This window comes from Cryptomeria japonica, chromosome 10 (genome assembly GCF_030272615.1).
Source record: "Cryptomeria japonica chromosome 10, Sugi_1.0, whole genome shotgun sequence".
Classification (NCBI taxonomy): domain Eukaryota; kingdom Viridiplantae; phylum Streptophyta; class Pinopsida; order Cupressales; family Cupressaceae; genus Cryptomeria; species Cryptomeria japonica.
This window is the reverse complement of record NC_081414.1, coordinates 231,317,993-231,341,501: the sequence shown is the minus strand read 5'-3', so window position 1 is coordinate 231,341,501 and position 23,509 is coordinate 231,317,993. Positions and strand designations below refer to the sequence as shown.

General features: G+C 39.1%; 1 protein-coding gene across 1 annotated transcript in view; it reads left to right on the top strand.

Moving 5' to 3' along the window:
- LOC131077798 (uncharacterized) overlaps nt 1-23,509 on the top strand; it is a 217,145-nt gene that overhangs the window by 9,295 nt on the left and 184,341 nt on the right. The window lies entirely within an intron of this gene.

The following is a 23,509-nucleotide window of genomic DNA, read 5'->3' as shown; positions in this document are numbered from 1 at the left end:
TCCCAACTTGTATGTTAAGAGCACTACTAATGACATCATTATTCTTGTTATCTATGTGGTTGATATCATCATTATTGGTAATGGGGCACATTTGCTTGAGCAGATCAAATTGAATTTGTGCCAGGCTTTTGATATGATCGATTTGGGTTTTTTGCATTATTGTCTCGATGTAGAGGTTTGGTAGATTGGTGGTAGTATCTTCATTTCTCAATCAAAGTATGCAAGGAGTTTGGTGGACAAGTTCAGGAGACGAATTGCAAACCTTCATCTACACCTATGGAGAAAGGGTTAAAACTTTTAGCCAAATCAGATTCACTAGTGGTGAATGAGTCAAAATCCAAGCAACTAGTTGGCAACCTCATCTATTTGATAACTAGACTTAATCTAAGTTATGCTATGAGCTACATCTCTCATTTCATTTCATGACAACCCCTAAGGATAAACATTGGGTTGTAGCAAAGCGTGTACTGAGATATGTGAAAGGGACACTTTACTTTGGCATTCTATATAGCAGAAGAAAAGATCCTTGGCTAATCGGTTTTATAGACTCAAATTGGGCAAAATCTATAGATGATATGTCTTCAATCTTGGCATGAGTGCAGTCACATGGACCAATAAGAAGCAAAGTATCGGGGAACTATTAAAGTAGCATGTGAGGTAGTATGGCTATGGATGATGCTTTTTGACATGAAAATGTCTCAAGCAGGGTCTTCAACCTTGTTTTGTGACAATCAAGGGGTGCTAAAGCTTGCCAAAAATCTAGTCTTTCATGAGCGAACAAAGCATGTAGAGCTTCATTGTCACTTCATACGATAGCTTCTTGAAGATGGATCTATGGTGTTGCAGCATGTTCCAACTAAGGATTAGACCATAGACATTCTAGCCAAGTCTTTGAGCCTAGACAAGTTTGTACAATTTAGGAACTTGGTGTATTTAGTAGAATGACCATTAAGGGAGGGTATTAAAGTAGTATTGTTAATATATAGCATATAATGGGCGTTTATGTATTTTAGTTACTTTAGTTAGTTTTAGTAATTTTCTATTCTTGCTTTCGTTCACGATTCTTTCTATTTTAGAAACATTGTTTGTCACTGTTTTTTTTGAAGGAGATTTCATCTCCTTTGTAATTCATTCAATCGATTACTATTTCAGTTTCATCTTTAGCATATTAGTACCAGACCACTAATGTTGGTATGATGCATTATGGCTTCTTGGACTGTTAGTGAATATAGATTGCTTCAGACAAGTTGAGGGTTTGTAGTGTTCCACTCAAAGCCCACTTAAATCTGTTCATCTAGCTGATCTAGCACGCTTGCCATGGACTTAAAAGCTGCCACTTAAATCTGTTGTTTCAATCTGATCTGGTGTGCAAGTCACAGGCTGACAATTTGTTGTGGAATTGATATCACCCTTCTACAACTTTTGCCCTAATGTGATTTGTTCACAAATTCTTGATCAACACAATAGGGTTTCTGTTTGAAATGTTGTTTGTTGGAAAATTCTCTCAAAACCTTCTCCTTTGCCACCACAGATCTGGAATTAGCAAATTCAAATAAGCTCAAGTGAATTCCCACCTGTCAGGGTTTTGTTCCAAGTGTAGATATTATGCAAATTGCAATGACAAATAAAAAATGGATGATGATATATGTCAAAACATTCGCTCTTTTATATGTGTCTGTACTTGGGCCCTAAAGTCCGCAAGTCGGCTCCAAAAGAAAATTCAAATATTTAAACTTATTACTTTATAATGCGGGCTGACCCAGCTAATTTATTTTTAAATATTTTTAATTTATCTTTATTAATAATAATATTATATTGTTAGTAAATTAAAATTTTATTGCTCCTATACGGAGGAGACATGGCACTTTGAGCCCCTTCCATGAAAAATGCTCCCTTGCTTAATATTTTGGTGTGGTGACATGCCCTCAATTTTCTCTCTTTCACCTTTGATTTTGGTACAAGATATGCACTACTCTTCATAGGATAAGCTCATCATCCACTTTGTACTTGTCATCTTGTAACTTCCCATCTAAAATGTCAATAAGAAATGTGCTCTTGGCATATTCAGTAATTATAGAAGCCTTTCCAATCAATAGATATGTCAGTCATAGAGCATAAATAAGGTTTCCTACCATATTATTCTTTCCTTAACATACTCAATGTCAAAATCATAGGCTTACATCTTACCCATTTTTGCTATCTATCTTTCAAGTCCTTTTGATTGAGGAAGAATTTCAAGCTGTTATGATCCGTTTTCACCACAAACTCCCACAAACCAAGTATCGTGACTTTGGACAATGCACTCATGATGGCTAACATCTTGTTGTAAATAGAAAAGTTCTTTGTTGTGTCCTTGAGCTTCCTAATCTCAAATGCTATGGGGTGTTTATTCTGCATCAAGACTGCTTTAATCCCCTCTCTTGATGCATTACATTCTAAAACAAGAGGAAGTGAGAAATCTGAAATAGCCAAAATAGGACATGAACTCATTACCTCCTTAAAATTGTCAAAAGATCTTTTGGTTGAAGTTGTCAAATAGAAGACCCCTTTCTTTGACAAATCCATCAATGGGGTTGTAAGCTATGAGAAACCCTTCACAAACCTTTGATAGTAGCTGCAAAGTCCCACAAATCCCCTCAATTGTGACAAATTTCCTTGTCTAGGCCAATCCTCTATTGCCTTGATTTTTTCCTCATCCATGCTAACTTGTCGAGCTTTATCTTATATCCTGAATATAATATGTCAATCAAACCAAACTTACATTTGGATGCCTTGGCCTAGAATGAATGCTGCTCAAGTATGCCAAGGATCTCATCTATGTGCCTAAAGTGATCCTCCTATGTCTTACTGAAAATCAAGATTGTCATCATAGAAAACTAGCACAAGTTTCCTCAATTGTAAAATAAATGCTTGATTCATGCATATTGATTGGTGGGATAACTAAGAACTCATAGTTCCTGTGGTGACACTTCAAATTTGTTTTGTGCACATTCTCATCTCTAGCCCTTATCTTATGATAACCTTACCATAAGTCAATCTTGTAGTACACTGCACCATGAAGCTCATCTATCGACTCATTGATCTTGGGTATGGGGTAGTGATTCTTGATCGTCTTTTTGTTGAGGGCTCTATAATCAATACACATCCTCATAGTCCCATTTTTTTCTTAACCAACACCATAGATGAAGCAAATGGTTTGAAATTAGGTTGTATTTGCCCCATGTGCAATAACTCTTTAATTGCCTTCTTAATCTCCTTGTATCTCCTAGGGTTTTGGTAAGGAGTAGTATTGACGGGTTTTGCTGCTTCCTCAAGCTCAATCACATGCTGAAAGTCCCTATTCAATGGTAAAATAGGAGGAATTTTGTCGAATACCTCGCCGTGTTTATCCAAGATGAACTAAATATCAACATGGTAGGACCTCCCATCCTTGGATGGACTTGTATCTATAATCAAGCACTCTGCTACCCAAGCCACTTGGTCTGTATGAAAATCTCTCTCCATCCTCTTGGCTGAAACCATCATAGGACCCCCATTGGAAAGGCCACAAAGAACTACTTCCTATTAGATTTGAACTTCAATTCTAAGATCTGATAATTTTGTATGTATTTGCCAAGTGAGTGCAACCATTGCACTCCCAATACCAATTCAATCTCACCAATGCCAATCACATATAAGTCATCTCACATCTTTTGTCCTCCTTGAGTCAACTTCAATTGTTGAATACTTTGATTTCATGGAATAGTATTCTCATCCACTCTTGTAACATTTAACTCTTCGAAATCTTCTATCCTCAAACCCATCTTAGCCACCAACCCTTAATCAATGAAGTTGTGGGTGGCCCTAATATTGATCAATACCATCACTCTTTTTTCTTGTAAAACTCCTCTAACACTAAGAGTGATATCTAGGCCCTCTTGAAAGTGTTGCAGGTGTGCTTGGATGCTCTCCTCCTTGGTCCTCATGCTCAAACTCATCCACAATAACCTAAGGCTCAAGCTCCAGCTCATCTACTCCCTAATCCTCGTCGAAAACCACTTTTATGTAATGTATTTGCCCCTTTCCCAAATCCTTGTGACTTGGCTGCCATGGTTCTACAACTAAAGCATAATTTTTTTCTTCTTAGTTCATTTCTGGACTCCTCAACCTTGTTTGGTTTTGGGAATAGCACCTTAGGTTGAGGGAAACTTTTCTTAGGAGGATTCCTATGCTGAAGTGGTGGTGCATTCTTGGAGTAGAATTTGTTTTTGGGCATTGCATCCTTGAAATTTAAGGCTCTTTAATGTCCTCCTACAAGGAATTTGGGTCAAATGCCCTTACTTCTCACAAACTTGTACATGCCATTTATGTACATGGCCCATACTTCCCACTTCCCCACAATTTTTTCTCATCGAATCCCATCCATCGATTCCTCCAAGAAAATCCTAGCATTTCAGATGTCTCAAAAAAATGACTTTTTGGATTTCAATAAAGGTCCTTTTAGTTCTTCACCCTTAATCCTTTTCGAAGAGAATCTTGGCTATCCAAATCCCTTTAATCTTGGACCTCTTCAGGTGCACCAATCACAAGGTGATACTTGGAAGCTTCTTCTACCAATCCTCTCAATCGATCCCAACCCTTGATCCTTCAAATCAATCTGAATCCTTGATCATGGTGAGCACACACTTATACTGTGGTGGGGGGGGGGCTTGAATCAGTATAAGACAATCTTTTACTTATTGAAATTCAACAACCACTATAAAGAAATTAAATAAGATCTAACAACTAGCAAACACAAGATTTATGTGGAAACCCTTTTGAGAGAAAACCGTAGAGAAGGATTGCTTGGATCTACTAGCCAAATCTAGCCACAAAAAATAAAAATCTCTCAAAAAATCTTTGTAGGCACAAACCCGTTGGTGACACTGATCCCCACTACTAAGAACCAACTTAGCAAGAGACATCAATCTCTTCTATTGAGAGGCGAAAACTCCCAAATGAACAAAATTTTCGCCTCCTTGAATATTGCTTCTTTAATGGATGATGATCATTTGAATCTCCTTCATAAAATTTGCTTTTAACTTCTTCACATATATTCTCTTCTTTAAAAAATTTGCTTCAATTGGAAATATTACATTTATTGCTTACTTTTCTTTGCCCCCACTCACCTTCTTTTATACCCTCTTTGTGCCTCTTCACCCAAGAGGGGTGATCCTTCCAAAGGAGGTGTCTACTCCAAGAGGGGCAATTCCTCAAAGGGGGTCGGCCTCATTTAGAATTATATTTTTTCCTCAAGGGGGGTCGACCTCATTTAAATAATAATTTTGATTTAATTTAAGTGCTGCCTTAAGGTAAAACCGACCATCTTTTAAGAGCCTTGATGATTTTAGTATTTCTTTGGAATGATGCAATTTGTGGCCTTTGGCCTTCACACTTTTAAGCCCCCATTGTTACGTGTTAAGGCATATGATTTCCTTCACTAACAACAGCAATATGATGGCAGCGATTTTGTTCTTCTCTCATTTGACATCAATGACAACAATATTTCCAACAGATCAACCATCCATCCAATCTATAATGTAATGTCCCTTCCTGTGATTGCCCAGAAAATAAAAGTCCTATCTATGTATAAGGAAAAAATAATTTTAACATCACCAAAATTATGTAAAGCTATAACACTAATTATCATTTAGAAGGGTAGGCTAGCATAATAACACCTGGAGATCCGGAGTGGAGTCCTACAAACAGGCTAGGAGAGATGAAATATATATACAGTGTTGCATACATGATTATGACAGATTCTTACAGCTGTGCTAAGTAAGACATAAGTTCGTTCTAAAGATTTATTCATGTAATGAACATAGGCTAGATTGGACAAGTGTGGCGCCCAAGAGACTCCCCCATCTAAGCTCAAGGGCGGACTAAGCCCCCTTGACCCCATGTGGCCCATGCCATCAATGAGGTGGCCTACCTAGTGGATTGTCCTATCACCGTTCTCCTCCACTTGTCACACCTATCCTATGTTCCACATTTACATCTTCATTCAGTATGACAGAGGGAGGAGGGTTGTCACAGTAAGGTGCCCAAGAAGTCTATACTTCACAGGCCCAAGGGCAGCACCCTTATACCCTCTTGGCCTCATGGGACTTACCGGTCTTAAACCATGAGGTGGCATGCCTATGAGCTAACCCCATCACCGTTATCCTAACTGTAACTCTTCTCCCTACTTAGAATATGTGATTCAGGACTAGTAGATTGATAATGGCATAGTGTATTTTCAGAATATTAATCAGTATAAATATGCAGAATGTCTACATGATGATCAGAAATATATATATGCTGTATGCAGAAACTTTATCATAAATATTGCCACAGGATTCTCTGTGTATATGTGTATATACACAGGGATGCATACTGTTCGTTTTTACTCACTGGATTTTGGAAGCGCTTAGTATCCTATCTGTATTCTGATCTGGAAGTGCTTATCTTTGCTTGTTATTGATGGATGGAGGGATTCTTCAAACCCTTGATCTATTTGAAGTGCCTGTGTGTTTCTTCCCTCACTGATGTCCTTTTTTCTTCTTCTATTCTTTCCGCCAAAGTTCTAAGTGTTTTGTTACCTTTCTCAAGCCTGCAGCCCCATCCCATTTATATTCAAAACTCCTCTAATCAGAATGACAGTACGAACATTGTAAGGTTTCGTATTAAGCATACATATTCAGCACATTCCTATGCATACCACCAAGAACAAAGATGATACTGCCTGTAACTTAATAACAGTTCTGATCTGAACTGATTGATGGTGATGTTACTGGATGCTTTGATTCCTTTCCTTTATATTTCTCAATGTGAGGGAGAGGTCACACCTCTTCATCATGTATGCCCTTTGGCAAGAGACACATCCCTTCACCATTAGCACTCTTTGAAAGATTGCAACTCTTCATTATTTCTGCCCTTTGAAAGGGACACAACCTTTCAGAATCAGATCTGCACTTCTTATTTAAGTCAGTTCTGCACTTCTGATTCCCCAAAATTATTCCCTCTCAAATGAGCCCCTCTTCTCCCTTTTATACCTCATATTTGAGAGACACAACTTATTATTTCATGCCTTTTGTCCATTCATTAACTTAATTAAATTTTTAATTATATTCTTTTATATTTTAATTTTAATTTTATTTTTATTCTTTTAAATTTTAATTTTATTATTAATATTTACCATTAAATTCTATTTCAAAGTGGGGATATTACATATAAATAGAACCTCTTGTAGGCTATTTTCAAGAGGCTTATGAAATGCAAAGTTATGTTGTCAATTTGAACAATTCCATGGAACACAACCACTATAATGTCCCCTTTTCAAGTATAATTGATTTGTGAACAATTAGTCTATTTTCCAAGTTTTTTCATAGGCTAATTGGTGAGCAAGGGAGAACTCCAAAGTTCTTGGAGAGCATAGGATTAGTCAAGCAATGGTGTTTTTTATGGTAGTGAGTTCAGATGACCTTGTTGAGCCTCACAGTGCTTTCAGAATGCAATTATGACCTTTTGGGAGCTCTCCAAACTTTTTGGAGAAGCATGCTATTTTTAGACAATCGCCAAGTTGCTTTGGTTCATCATCCTAAGTCCTCTGTGACATATTGGTATGATTAGAACTTCATATTTCTCTCATTTCAATGCTTTCTGCAACTTGGGTGATTCATTTAATAATTAATTAATTATAACTTAAGTTGTTGTTAGGAGGATATATTAGAAAAGAAACTAATGTATATTTATATATTTAAGTGTTTTAAGTTGTGCCTGTAGGGGAATGCCTAGGATGCCTAGGCACAAGGGGGGTCTTTTGCACATAATGAATTATTTAATTTGAAAAAAGAGTGGAAGAAAAAGGGAGATTATTATTTTCCCTTTAAAATGTTATAAAAGGAGGTGAGCTCATTTTTGAGGTTAAACTTGATATGATTTTTGCTTCTGCAATTGAGAGAACCTGTGTTCATCGCTGATTTTTTTGAGGATGAAAACCCTCTTGAAAATACTGATTTCTGGGATGAAAACCCCCCTAGTTGGTCTTGGTAGTTTTAGATAGGGGCCACCACAGTGCCTGCAAGTGAAGTTTCCAATCTTGTTGACAATGGGTACACATGATGTGTTTTGATGAGTTGATTTGCTTAGTATGTTTGATGTCATTTTGGTGAGTTTTCTTTTTAGGGAAGTTTTGAAGTGATGGAGTTGTTAGGCTAGCCATACTATCCCGCATGCTGGTCGCACTTCTTCATGATTCATAGATGCAAGATTTTCATGTTCTTGCTGGAAGTTTTGATGCAAATCATCATTGTTCCTTGGTTGTACAAACCTAGACTTGCCACCTAAGCTGCAAGGAGTGAAGTGTGAAGTTTTAGCAGGCTGTACCATTGCAGGGGTTGGTCATACTAGTTGATGAAGGGGGTGTGTGAAGTGAGGAAGGGGTTCACTCCTTTTGAGGGGCCACACCATATTGGTAGACCACACATTAAATAAATATTTAATTGCAAGTGACATTTACTTCCTTATACTTTGAGTTATATTTCATGTCTATAGTTTCAGGCTGTTTGAGATGGGTTTTGGATCTTTAGAAGTTACAATGCAAATTCTAGTTTTTGAGGATCTTATAATTTTTCAGTCTTGGTCAAATTTCAGTAATTAGCAGTTTTTAGTGTGCTCTCAGTGTGTGTTTAGTTCTGTTATGACAGTTAGTCAATAGCAACAAAGTGCTAGCAGACCTGCAATCTGCCTTGTTTCATCTTCTAGAGATATATTTCATGTTGGGTAATGAATGCTTGTTTTTCTATGCAATTTGGTTCAATTTTGTGTTGTTGCAACAGTCTTTATTTACGATCAACACTTCATATCAGCACATACAACAATCAATCTTTCTATATTATGTTTGTAGTGCATTTGATCTAACCTTGTAATGCCCTCAATGGCAGTCCGCTAATGGTCTCAACTTGGCATCTTTTTATAATTGCACTCACCAGTGGAAGTGGCTGTAACTGTTGTATTTGCACTCAACATTGTATAAGTGGAAGTGGGTGTGACTGTTGTGATTACACTCACCATTGAATAAATTGAAATAGCTATGACTGTTGTAATTGCGCTCACCATTGAATAAGTGAAAGTGACTATGTTATGTAATTGCACACTCCATTGAATAAGCAAGAAGGTTATGTGTTCATTGTAATTGTACATATTGTTGAATACGTGTTGAAGTGTTTTCTTTTCAGTTCTTGCATAGCACACTCCACTAAAGAATTGAAGTTTTTGGCTGCCATTGTTGCCAAGTGTGTTTCTTTCAAGTTGCTGCATTCTAGATAGTTGGTGTGGTCCTATACACTGTATACTCTCACCTTGCCCATCTTGGGAACTGGGTGATAAAAAATTGGTAAGGACATTGCTTTGTTGTTTATTTCAATAAAAAATTTCAAAAAAATGTAGAGTGGTTGTTACAACCACACACATCTTGTGTGTGCAACAATGAGTTGTGGGTGACCGTGTGAGAACTCTTATTTTTTTTTATCTTTTTTGCAATTCCTTAGCTTAATCTAAGGTGTCCATTAGGTGTAGAATAGGATTTGAATTTGTGGCTTGAGTCTTTATTTTATGTTCTACCCTTGCATTGATCACAATATCCTCAGCATCTACTTTCTACAACCAATTAGAGTATCAAGTACCAACAGTCTAACATGTCTAACAAGAGCTCCATAGCATGTGAAATGGCTTTTGTATGGAAAGCAACAAAGTAAGAGTAAAGTGCAGTTAGAACAGCAATCTTATGGTCCTCCAAATTCTCTTGTAAGGTTTTCCCAAGATGCTCCAAGAGTCTTAACTAAGACAGTAGCAAATACTCTCCTCCATGATGCATATTCGTCCTCGAAGAAAACCAATTCACAACATAAAACATTAGTAACCTAATTTCTACCTTTTACACTCCTAGATGATGCATATTTAATGTCCTCCTTCGAAAATGGGATTATAATAATAATACAGTAAAAATCTAATTATATATACATATATATATTGCCCCACATTGGCAGATTGAAGCTTAATTTTGATGGGGCATCCCGATCTAAACCTGGCTGTTTCAGATGCAGTTTCATAATAAGAGATAGTCGTGGAAAAGCTTTGTGGCTAGGGGCGATCAAACCTATGGATGGTACAAACAATGAAGCTGAATTTCGGGCTCTATATGAAGGTGTGAGGTGGTGTAAAAGGAAAAATCTGAGTAAAATTGATATTGAAGGTGATTCGATGCTTGTTATAAATGCTATCACCTCAAACTTACAAAAGAACTGGAAATTCAATCCTTGGGTTAAGACAATTCAGGAGCACCTAAGTGATATGGACTATACTCTGATACACGTCTACAGAGAGGCAAATCAGGCCACAGACTTCCTGTCAAAGGTGGCACTCGATATGACAAGTAATCAGATTTCGGACAGCACGGAAACTTGAATAGGCGTCGATGCTATTTTGAGTAGCTATTTGGTTACTCAAAATTCGAGCGGTAGAATTTAAGTGGGAACTGAGCTATATTATATTGGGGTTTTCTGTCACACCCAATCACTGTAAATGCTTGGACCCGAAAATGGGCTTGATCGGGGATGCTGTTTGCATTTAGGAAATGAATCACAACGGTCCAATGGTGGAAATTGTTGGGAGCATGTATGTGGGTTTGCTCCAAAACCATATGGATACCTATGCTTATTTGGTCAAGGTTAATAAAGATGTATTATTTTCTGCACAGATTGATTGGCTTCAGGAAATTGTGGAAGCCTTTATAATCTGCTGCACACCTTATGTAACTGATTTTGATATTAAAAAAAGGGTGCTACCCCCATGGTAGCAGTTTGCCTTATACATATATAGAATTAAAGTTTAATTTTATCAAAGTCAAGGGGCATGTGAAGAATCAAGGCTATTTAAGGAAAAGATACATAAGAGACAAACAAGGAGAAGTAACTGCCATACGAAGAATACATTTTTTATTATCTGATTATGACTCCTTTGAAGCATGGAAACATGGTTCATTTACCATGAGGATGAAACCCCTCATGGCAGGAATTGAAGGATGAAAACCTACAAATCCTTAAGAGTGATTTCACCTGGAGATCACTGTAAGAACCTACCAAGGGTTCTCAACTCAAACAACGGAGGTTTAGTTGAACCTGTTGCGTTTTATGTTTTGTATTTTGCAATTTCTAACAAGGAGGCTAGTTTTGAACAAATAGTATGCAAAAAGCAACATTGGAAAGAGCTGGAAATTGATTGAATTTCATAATATTAGGATTATCAAACCCTTGTTACATCCAATTTGCATAAACACCTTCAATAAAGAAATCAGACAAGACTAGGAAGATTTATTGTCAAATACCTCAAATTTATGAAACCCCTTATTTATCCTTGCTGCCGTACAACAACAAACAATGACAGCAAATTACTTATCAGTCCAAACTCCAAGCTACCCGGAATGGTGAGTTTAGCAGCTCAAACTGAAGCTACCAGCTAGGCGTCTCCTTTAGGATTTATTCCAGAATTTGTGGGCTCCTCCTTCAACAAAATCGTACCCTTTCAAGGAAGAAAGGTACGGCAGATCTGCAAGCCGTGCATGCACAAAAAGCCCTAGCTGTAAACACACTTATTTCTGCCTCTGTTCAGACTCTGTGGCTGCAAACAATCCTTTGCATAAAATGAATAAAACCCTTTATAATCTGCCCAATCTTGGCTCTTGGATGAAACCAACTGAAAGCAAAATCAACTGATATTTCACAGCCTCTAATGTTGATGCACAAAAATCCACCGTTTTCTTGTACCGATACTTTCAGATCATCTGCAGGAAGAAACCCCTGCTGAAACCCTCAAGCCAAAGTCTCTTTAGAGAAAACTCAATATCAAATCTTCACATAATGAAAAGAAGACCTAAAAACTTCTTTTATCTCTTCCCTTTAGGGTTTGGTGCTAATCCCAAGAAAAGTATGATTTGGCATTAAATGATGTTTTAACTTTTAATATTTATTTTTGACTATTGAAACTTAAAAAATAAATCTCTTTTCAGTTTAATATAAAAGTGGCCCCATCCGATGAGAAATAGACCCTCACTTAAGTTATAACTTAAAGTGACTTTAAAATAATAAAACATTAAAGTTTGCCATTTAATATTTAATTAAAGTAATTAAATATTAATATCTCTCTAAGTATCCATCAGAATTGCTTGCCATCAGAACTGGAGACTGCCAAGCCATACTCTGCCACTGCCCAACCCACTGGCTAAAAATAGTAGGACTGCTAAAAATAGAAAGTGTCTCAAACGGAGTCCTAGAGACCTCAAATGAAAGCCAGTCTTGTAATGCTCACTCTGAAGATGAAGAATCAATCTCCGGGAGACCCTCTAACCAACCTCATCAGCCTACGAGGGTCAGTGATAGGCTAATCTACTCAGCTAACAGATGTCAACTAGAAGGGGACATCACAGTCCGCCCCTCCTGAAATTGCTTGTCCTCAAGCAATCTCAACTCTGGATGCTGTAAAATCTCCTCGCACTCCCAAGTAGCATCCTCTACCGACAAATCCTTCCATTTCACCAAGTACTCTGTGATAGTACGTCTCCTGAAATTCCTCTCCTTGAACTCAATGATAGCCTCAGGTACAAGTATCAACTTCCCCTCATCTTCCAGGGGTGGTAAAACTATAGAAGGAACAATACGATGTCCCAACGCCTTTTTGAGACGTGACACATGAAACACATTGTGTACTTTGCTATCTATCGGTAAATCCAACTCATAAGCCACCTCACCTATACGCCTAGTCACTCTGAAAGGGCCATATTATCGTGGCTTGAGCTTCTCTGCTCCACTCCTCCTGAGAGTAGGCTATCGATATGGCTACAACATCAAATACACCATGTCTCCTACCTCAAATGACCTCTTTGTCCTCTTCTGATCAGCATATTGCTTTTGCTGATTCTGTGCCTTGGCTATATTTTCCTTAAGAGTCTTCACAATGTCCTGGCTCTCCTGTAGCATGTCTGCCGCACTAGGCACCCTACTGTCACTCAGCAATAAGTCCATGAAACTAGGAGGCTCATACCCATACAGTGCTGTAAATGGTGTCATCTGAATGGACATGTGGTGAGTGCTATTGTAACAATACTCACAGAGGTAAATCCACTTCACCCACGCCTTTTGCTGCCCTGAAATATAGTTCCTGAGGTATCCCTCCACCCATTTATTAACTATCTCAGTTTGACCATCAATCTGAGGGTGGTAATTGATGCTCGGTGTAAGCTCGGTCCCACAGAGTCTGAAAAGATCTTGCCAAAAGTGGCTCAAAAACCGAGTATCCCTATCACTGACAATAGTCCGAGGCAAGCCATGTAGTCTGAATACCTCTCTGAAGAACAACTCTGCTACCTGAATAGCTGAATAAGTGGTGGTAATCGGATAGAAGTGGGCATACTTCGTCAAACGATCCACAACCACAAATATGCAATCACGTCCTTGTGCTCTCGGCAACCCTGTGATGAAATCCATAGATAGACATTCCCACTTCCTGTCGGGGATTGGAAGTGGCTGAAGTAAACCAGCAGGGTATGTATGCTCTTGTTTATTCTGCTGACAAACAGGGCACTCTCTAACATACTGTAGAACATCCGCCTTGAGCCCTTTCCAAGTGAAGCGCTCATGAACCTATCTGTAGGTTTTGAAAAACCCGGGATGTCTTGCCATCGGTTCATCATGAAAGAACCGCAGTACTCTACTCCTCAACTCTGATCCTGGGATCAAGTACACTCTCCCCTTGTAAATGATCAAGTCATTTACAACTCTATACCTGCTGTCCACTACTGATCCCTCTATCACACCTTGCAGCCCAGTTATCTTTGGCATACTCTGCCAGTATAATATGTTGCCAATCCTTTGCTATCTGGACCATAGAACTCAGGTGGGGACGACGTGACAAGGCATCTGCAACTACATTCTGTGTGCCTTTGATATAGGAAATATCAAAGTTATAAGCTTGAAGTTTGCTGACCCACTTTTGTTGCCTGTCATTTAAGTCACGCTGCCCAAGGAAATGTCTCAAACTATTGTGGTCAGTCTTAATGCAGAACTTGCTGCCCATTAAGTACTGTCTAAACTTGGCCAGTGCATGCATTATGGCCAACATTTCCTTATCATAAATGCTGTAAATCCTCTCAGGTCCACGGAGTTTCCTACTCTCATATGCAATAGGGTGCTTGTCATGCATAAGCACCACCCCAATGCCCTCACCAGAGGCATCACATTGTAACTCAAATGATTTCGAGAAGTCAGGTGTAGCAAGTACTGGACATGAAGTCATGAGCTCCTTGAACCTATCAAAACACTCTTGGGCCTTAGGAGTCCATAAGAAGGCACCCTTCTTCATCAAATTTGTCAAAGGTGTTGCATGGCGTGAATAACTGTTAACAAAACGGCAATAGAAACCACATAGGCCCAAGAACCCACGCAATTGAGTAAGGTTCACTGGAGTAGGCCAATCTACAATAGCACAGATCTTCTCTAGATCCATCCGCACTTCCTCTGCACTGATAATACGGCCCAAGTACAATAACTCAGTCATTCCAAGGTCACATTTGGATTCCTTGGCATGCAAGGACTCCCTACCTAGAATGCTCAAAACTGTATCTAAGTGACTGAGGTGCTCCTCCCAAGTACGACTGTAAACCAGTATATCATCAAAGAACACCAATACTAATTTCCTCAACTGATGTTTGAAGACTTTGTTCATTGTGGACTAGAAAGTAGCAGGTGCATTGGTTAGCCCAAATGGCATAACCACAAACTCAAAATGTCCATAATGACAATGAAAAACAGTCTTCTCAATATCCTGCTCACAGATACTAATCTGGTGATAGCCTGATCTCAAATCAATCTTTGAAAAATAACAGGCGCCATGTAACTCATCTATGAGCTCATCAATACGTGGAATGGGATATTTGTTTTTGATCGTCTGCTTATTAAGGACCCTGTAATCAATACACATCCGCAATGTGCCATCCTTCTTCACCAAAACAATTGAAGAAGCAAAGGGGGACTTACTAGGCTGAATATGCCCCTAGCCAGAAGCTCCTGTATGGTTTGCTCTATTTCATCTTTCAAGCGCTTCGGATATCTGTATGGAGTAATCATCATTGGCTTCGCACCGTCCTCTAGCTCAATGATGTGCTCAAAACCCCTATCTGGTGGCCTCCCTGATGGTATGTCACTAAAAACCTTGTTATGTTTGGTTCTCAGTATCTGAATGTCAGGATGATATTCAACTTTCTGAGCATCCTGCTGTATAGGCATAATCATACACTTTGCTGCCCACTCAATCTGATCGTGGCGTACAAGCCTCTCCATCCGCCTGAGTGTAATCATCCTAAAGTTGCTGTCCTTAATAGCTTTCAACACATGTGTCTTTCCATCAACAGTGAAAGACATTTCCATCTCCTGCAAGTCAAGTGTAAACTTGCCTAGCTCATGCAACCACCTCATACCAATGACCAAATCTGTATCACCCATCTGAACCACATAGAAATCGGTTTTGAACTCATAATTGTTTACATGCAATGGGAGTTGTGTAATCATCCTGCTACACTTTAAAGTGTAACCATCTGCCACCCTCACATGGACGCCCTCAAACTCCTCTGTTTGGATTCCTCTCTTCTCCACTAACTTGGCATCAATAAAGTTATGTGTGGCTCCGGTATCTAGTAGGGTAATAACTTTTTGACCAGCAAGTACTCCTCTCATTCTGAATGACCCTTCCTGCTGAATACTAGTGAGAAGTGCCTCCTTAAGGTGTTCATCACCTTCTGCATCCATCTTGTCAAGTCTCGAAGGACCCTATGTGTCATTTTCAGCCTCTAAATCATCATAACCAGCAGGCTGACCTTCTTGATCAGATTCTGAATCTTCATAATATGCCCACATTACTCTGTTTGCCTTGCCCTTAGGCCTCAAAGGACAGTCATGGTTGGCATCATATGGACCTTTGCAATAAAAACATAGTTTTTTCTGCCTCAAATCGTTAAGTGTCTCACGATCCAAGGGGGGAGCTGCCGTCTTCCCTTTGTAATCATTTCTAAAGTCTGATTTTTCCTTCACTTTGCTGTAATTATTATTATCTTTGTAAGACGTTCCTTTTGACCCAAATTTATTCTGTGTGGTTGTCACATCAGTACTTCGTGCCTTTTTAATGGCAAGTAGAAGTGTTGGGGGATCAAATGCTTTAACCCAACCTCTCAAAGGCTCCATGAGTCCCTCTATAAACAAGACTACTAACCGCTGATTTGACATGTTATTTACTATGCATGACAATTTCAAAAACTCTGAAACATACACCTCCAAGTTTCCTGTTTGTTTCAGTTGTGCTCACTCACGGAAGTAAGACTTTGGGTCTTTTTTATCAAACCTCTCCACTAACAAATCAGCAAATTCTTGATAGGTGGTAATCTCATTATGTTGGAGAGTGATGAGTCCATTATGCCACCACTCATGTGCAGTACCGTCCAAATGTAAGGTTGCAAACTTAATTGCATCTCTTTCAATCATGGGTCTCAGTGTGAAGTATGTATCCAGTTTATGGATCCAGGACCTAGCTGTAACTGCACCGCAGCCATCATAGTAAGGTAGAGTGAGCTTGCTTGTGGCAAACTCAAGATCTCTATGTTGGAAATGAGGCCTCCTCTCCTGCCTGTTTCTCTCTACCTCACGTTTTTGTCTCATAAACTGATCAAAATTCAGATTCTGCCTAACATCAGGTGGAAGAATGTGATATCCCCATCGCATCGCATAATATAAGGTTTCTTTATATATATATAAAAGACAAAATTAATTATGTTAACATTGATATTTAATTAAAAGTTTAAGGTGTATTAAATATATTCCATTTAATATTTTAAATGATTAAGGATTAAGAAATTAGTATTTCATTTATTATATTTAAAAGTTTATTTTTTTATGCACTATGAAACACACTTTAATAAAGTGCTTGGTAAGGCCCACCCCCCCCTAGGGAAACGGTGGGATGGGAAACGCAGCCAAGCTGCGTCTACCACCACACCCCTTCCTTTGGAAGGGAAATGGTGTGACGGCAGCCGCAGCTTAGGCTGCGAACCATCACCCATTTCCCCACGGGAGAGTATTTAACCCACCCAATGCAGGCTGCCAAAGGGGGAGAAGAAAAAGGAGGGAGCGCAGAGGTGACGAGGGACTGCAGAGGAGGTTACGTGCAGACCAGGTAAGGAGTTGAATATAATATTGGTTTTTGCATTAAGATATATAAATGCTATCCTATATGTATTATATAGGATAATAGGGATAGGATGTAATAATGAATGTAGAGATATAAGATAGGTAATGAATTATTATAATTAATATATATACATTAATAAGTACAAATGCATAAAGATAGATAGGGACATTATATATATATATACGTCAATACATAGAGGAATAGTTAATATATATATATATATATATATATATATATATATATATATATATATATATATATATATATAGGAAGAACTTGTTGTAAGCATATATGATGAATGAATCTTAAATAGTAAAGAATGATAGGAAAAATACATATCAGGGTAATAGGAATGTATGTAAGGAATACATGTGAGTAATGGTTAATGACATTTTATGAATATAGGTAATGAATACAAACTATGTACATGTGAATTATGAAATAGGAAATAGTAAATGAAAATGCAAAGGAATGTATTATGAATGAAATCACACAAGGGAGGCTATAGGGAGGAAACTCTCATAGTCTAAGGAGGGATTATAATAATCCCAAGGGCAGTATATACTGAAGGTTGATATGCATATATAGGGCTTAGTTGACTAAACATCAACTAAGAAGAGACGGATCTGGCCGGTCCCCTTTGAGGACTTGGATGATGAAGGCATCACCCAAGGCAAGGAATAGACAAGGGTCTTCCTTGAAGGGCTTGGGTGTAAGAGGTTACACCCAAGACAGGATTCGAACGCAACTTTGATTTCCTGAAGGGCTTGGAACCAAGGGGTTCCAAGAAGGTGAGCTTCATAGCTGCCTAAGGACATACTTCCGTATGGCATTCGTATCCTTTTTTAGATAAAAATTATGAACATGCTAATTCAATGTTAAAAATAGATTGTGAATTAAAATGGTTTATTTATATATATATTTATATGTTGTGTTCTAACAATCTGTTTTGTAGGTTAATGATCTCTAAATAGTAGGGACATTACAGTGGTATAGAGCATAATCCTGCCATCCTGTGGGAAAGGATCTTAGTTTATGATCACCTATCAGAGGAAGAAAGGAGCAAAAGCGATGGCTGATCAATTGGCCAAACAGTTCCAGATCTTCATGGAACAAACCAATGAGAAGTTTGAAAGGATGAGCCAGTTAATCCTCCAAAGCACCAACAACAACAATAGAGATATGACAAACCCTAGAAGAGAAACACACTCTAATCACGCAGACAACGAACAATCACCTCAGAGTTCTAGGCAAACAATTCCCGAATTTCTCCCTAGGGAAGAACATGAGAGGGAGGAGGAGGAACCAGCCACACTTGGGGTAGAAGAAATCGGCCAAATCTATGCTAGATTGGAACCAGAAGTTCGGAGGGTGGTATCCTTCAGGGACTTCTGTGAGTCCAAGACTAATGAAAGTAGGAAAAGGAAACCCATGGGTAAAGACCTCAGAGCTAAAGTCAACAAAATGTCCCTACCCTGTTTTGACAGATCAGGGAAAGATGTTGCTCAAGCCGGGGTACAAAAACTAGACACCTACCTTTCGTACAGTCCCATGACCGAAGAAGATGCCATAAAATTTGCCATGCTACACCTAACCGGAACTGCCCATAATTGGTGGCATAACGGTCTCATCACCCTAGGACATAAAAAGGTCTCCACTTACAATGAGTTTACCCAAAGGCTCATCAGTCGTTTCGACCAAAAAGACTTCGAATGGTACTTCCAAGAGCTAACACAACTCAAGCAAGCAGGGACCATTGAAGATTATATAGATCAATTCCAAAACTTGTCAGTAATGGTCCCCGACCTATCCCAGAAAAGACTTACCTACATGTTCTTAGAAGGCCTGAAGGACCCCATTAGGAATTTTGTTAAACCCTTGGAACCACAAAACTTAGGGGAAGCCATTAAGAAAACTAGGATGGTTGAATTTAGTGCCCCCAAGAATACCTCAAGTAGAACTCCCCATAGGAATGAGGGACCCCAGAGAGACCGCCAGGAAAAGCCTTGTCACTTGTGCAAAAAACCTTGGAGTTATAATCACCAATGCAAGGAAAGAGATGTACTCAGGGAGAAAGGGCTATGTTTCAAAAGCAAGACCCCATGGGTGAGAGGCCATGAGTGTAAAAGAGGACAGCTAAATAACACCGAGGAAATGCAGGATGAAGGAAGACCTTAAAAAAGAACTAGGTTTGAAAACAACATACCCAGTACCCTGGCAGTCATCACTCAAGGAAATGAGAATAGATGTTTCAAACTCAAAGGGATTATCAAGGGACAAAAAGTAATCGCATTAGTAGACACCGGAGCTTCACATGATTTTATTAGCAAACATTTAGCAGCAAAGAGAAGACTAAAAACCTAAGAGTTTGGAGGTTTTGAAGTGATCATGGGCAACGGGGTCATAGACAAATGCACTAAAGTTATACCCCAATTGGAAGTCACCTTGGGAGGACATACCATCACGAGAAACTTCTCTGTGGTAAACCTGGAGAATGACATCATTTTGGGCATGCCATGGATAAACTCGTTGGGATGATTTACCATGGATAGTCCAAATTGGGAGATATGCTTCCAACATGAAGGGAGAGAAATAATATTGAAAGGAATTCCTGACGGCTCTCCAAAAATAGTATCATGCAACAAAATGGAGAAAATTCTTAGATACGATCAAGGAGAGTGGGTCGCACAATGCATGGTCCTGGATAAATCCCCAACCGAAGACCAGATCATTCAGAATGATATACAACCTATCCTGAGAAGACACAAAAAGGTCTTCAAGGATATTCCCCCGGGATTACCCCCAAAAAGGGGATTTGAGCACTCCATTGAATTAGAGGACGGAGCAAAACCCGTCATTACCACTCCTTACCGCCACCCCCACAAGTTCAAAGAGGAGATTGAAAAAACCATAAAAGAGTTATTAGAGATGGGACACATCCAACCCAGCAGCAGCCCTTTGCCTCGTCGGTAGTATTGGTAAAAAAAAAAGATGGGACACTGAGAATGTGCATAGACTACCGAGCCTTGAATAAAAAGACTATAAAAAATAGATACCCAATTCCGAGGATCGATGAACTAATGGATGAACTCCATGGAGCAAAATACTTCTCCAAGATCGATCTAAGGTCAGGGTATCATCAGATCCGAATGAGGGAAGAGGATATTCCCAAAACAGCATTCAAATGTCACTATGGACATTTCGAGTTCCTGGTTATGCCATTTGGTCTCACTAACGCCCCGGCCACTTTTCAATCATGCATGAATCATACGTTCAGTCAACAATTGAGGAAGTTCCTTCTAATATTCTTTGATGATATACTCATTTACAGCAAAACATGGGAAGAGCATCTCCTGCACATCGAAGAGGTATTGAGTATTCTAGAGTCAAAATCATTGTACGCTAAAGCCTCCAAGTGTGAATTTGGGATGAGAGAGATCATCTACTTAGGGCACAAAATTAGTGAGGCAGGAGTAAGTGTGGACGAAGAAAAGATCAAAGCCATCAAGGAATGGCCCACCCTTAGAACCTTAACCTAATTAAGGGGATTTGTGGGGCTATGCAGCTACTATAGGTGCTTTGTAAAAGGGTTCTCCAAGATTGCAGCACCCCTCACCGACCTAACTAAGAAAGGGGCTTTCGCGTGGAATGACCAAGCCCAAGGGGCCTTTGAACAACTTAAGACAACCATGAGCTCTTGTCCAGTATTGGCCATTCTCGATTTCTCTATTCCTTTCGAACTATAGTGTGATGCATCAGGGGAAGGAATTGGGGCCGTACTTATGCAAAAGAAACATCCCATAGCTTTTGAGAGCCGAAAACACACCGACGCAGAAAGACACTACTTTGTCTATGACAAGGAGATGCTGGCCATAATGCACGCATTGGCTAAATTTCGCCAATACCTGGTCTGTGTTAGGTTTGGTGTAAAGACTGATCATAACAGTCTACGCTTCTTTTTGAGCCAAAATGATCTAAATGACAGGCAACAAAAATGGGTGAGCAGAATACAAGCCTATGATTTTGATATAGAATATGTGAAAGGGGTGAACAACGGGGCAGCAGATGCACTATCCAGGAGAGCTCATATCAACACCATTACCAGTATCTCAAAGGATTGGAGGGAAGAGATCCTTAATGAATATGACCAGGATCCCCAGACAAAGGAAATTTTAGCCGGGAATCTACCCAATGAAGATTTCAGGATTAAAGGAGACCTCATTTTGTATAAAGGGAGGATATACCTGACCCCTCAGACCAAATTCAAAGACAAAATTCTCAAAGAATTTCATGATAACCCCCTCGCAGGACACCCAGGATACTACAAAACATATAAGCATATTAGGGAACGATATGCATGGCGGAACCAAAAGAGGGATATCCATAAATATGTCCAAGAAGGCTTAACATGTCAACGCAACAAAACTGAACTTACCCACCCAGCTGGATTGCTTCAACCATTACCTATTCCTAATCAAAAGTGGGAGAGTATTTCTATGGATTTCATAACAGGGTTGCCAAAGATACAAGGGAAGGATAGCATTTTCGTGGTAGTAGACAGACTCACAAAGTATGCCCACTTCCTCGTAGTCTCCACCGAATATACAGCCCACCAGATAGCAGACCTATTCTTCAAAGAAATTTTCAGACTCCATGGCCTCCCTCTAAATATTATCAGTGACAAAGATAGCAAGTTTATTAGCCAGTTTTGGCAAGAACTCTTCAGAATGGCGGGAACAGATTTAACCCCTAGTACCAATTATCACCCTCCGATGGGCAAATAGAGATAGTAAACAAATGGATAGAGGGCTATCTAAGGAATTATGTTATAGGACAACAGACTGCTTGGATTAAGTGGTTACACCTAGGAGAACACTGTTACAACACGACTCACCACATGTCAATAGGGATGAGTCCTTTCCAAACCTTATACGGCTATGAGGCCACAAGCTTTGGGGAACTAACAAACCAAGAAAGCAAAGTACCTAGAGCGCAAGACTTTGTGCAATAGAGTAAAGACATCCTGAAGATCTTGAAAGAAAATTTACAAGAAGCTCAAAATCAACAAAAGCTCTACGTCGACAGGAAACGTGCAGAACGGACATTTGAGGCTAGAGATCTAGTATTCCTAAGGTTACAACCATATAAGCAATCATCCCTTAAGAAGAATGGGACAGAGAAACTGAAACCTCGATTTTATGGGCCCTACCCAGTCACTCGAAGGATTGGGGAAGTAGCTTATGAGATTGAACTTCCCAAAAGTAGCAAAATACATAATGTGTTCCATGTTTCCCGACTTAAAAGGGTTCTCGGGCAACACGTAGTTCCTTGCAGTGAACTACCTCCCCTAGATGATGAAGCGAAACTTACACTATACCCAGAGATCATTCTGGACACACGGAAAAGAGAGCTTAGGAACCGAACTATCATTGAACATCTTATTAAATGGAGGAATCTTCCCAATGAGGATGCCACTTGGGAAAAAGAGGAGGACTTAAAGATGCTTGAGGACAAGCAAAGTTGAGACGGAATGACTGTGATATCCCCATCGCATCGCATAATATAAGGTTGCTTTTTATAAAAATATATATATATATATATATAAATAAAAGACAAAATTAATTATGTTAACATCGATATTTAATTAATGGAATTCAATTAAAAGTTTAAGGTGTATTAAACATATTCCATTTAATATTTTAAATGATTAAGGATTAAGAAATTAGTATTTCATTTATTATATTTAAAAGTTTATTTTTTTATGCACTATGAAACACACTTTAATAAAGTGCTTGGTAAGGCCCACCCCCCCCGCAGGGAAACGGTGGGATGGGAAACGCAGCCAGGCTGCGTCTACCGCCACACCCCTTCCTTTGGAAGGGAAATGGTGTGACGGTAGCCGCAGCTTAGGCTGCGAACCGTCACCCCGTTCCCCACGGGAGGGTATTTAACCCACCCAATGCAGGCTGCCAAAGGGGGAGAAGAAAAAGGAGGGAGCACAGAGGTGACGAGGGACTGCAGAGGAGGTTACGTGCAAACCAGGTAAGGAGTTGAATATAATATTGGTTTTTGCATTAAGATATATAAATGCTATCCTATATGTATTATATAGGATAATAGGGATAGGATGCAATAATGAATGTAGAGATATAAGATAGGTAATGAATTATTATAATTAATATATATACATTAATAAGTACAAATGCATAAAGATAGATAGGGA